The sequence below is a fragment of the Dreissena polymorpha genome, chromosome 5 (assembly GCF_020536995.1).
Source record: "Dreissena polymorpha isolate Duluth1 chromosome 5, UMN_Dpol_1.0, whole genome shotgun sequence".
In the NCBI taxonomy this organism is placed as follows: domain Eukaryota; kingdom Metazoa; phylum Mollusca; class Bivalvia; order Myida; family Dreissenidae; genus Dreissena; species Dreissena polymorpha.
The window spans coordinates 109,243,582-109,244,320 of NC_068359.1; positions in this window are offsets into that span (position 1 = coordinate 109,243,582).

Genomic DNA, 739 nt, shown 5'->3' on the forward strand with positions numbered 1-739 from the left:
CTGTCTGTGAGTAATAATGACTGGACCAAGTCCCGTCTTGTCTGAGAGTCATGATGAATGGGTCGAGCCCCGTCCTGTCTGTGAGCCATAATGACTGGACCGAGTCCCGTCTTGACTGAGAGTCACGATGACTGTGTCGAGCATCGGATTGTCTGAGAGTCATTTATGACTAGACTGAGTCCCTTCCTGTCTGAGAGGCATAATGACTAGATCGAGCCAAGTCATGATGACTGGGTCGAGCCCCGTACTCTCTGAAAGTCATAATGACTGGACCGACCACCCTCCTGTATAGAGTCACAATGATTGGGTCGAGCCCAGTCTTGTCTTTGAGTCATAATGCATGGGTCGAGCCCCGTTCTGTCTAAGAGTCATAATGACTGGACCCAGCCCCATCATTTCTGAGCGTAATAATGACTGGGTCGAGCTCCGCTCTGTCTGAGAGTCATTATGAGTGGGTCCAGCTCCGTCCTGTCTGAGAGTCATATTGACTGGACTGAGGCCCGTCCTTTCTGAGAGTCATGATGTCTTGGTCGAGCACCGTATTGTCTGAGAGTCATATTGACAGGGCCCAGCCCAGTCCCGTCCTGTCTGAGAGTCATAATGACTGTTCTTGACATGACAAATGACTTAAGGTCGCGGGGTTGTAATTGATATGGTGTCCGCCTGGCGACCGACAGGTCACGGGTTCGATCCCTACTGCGGGAGTGGTCTTTAGATTTCTCAAAAAGACACCAAGTAC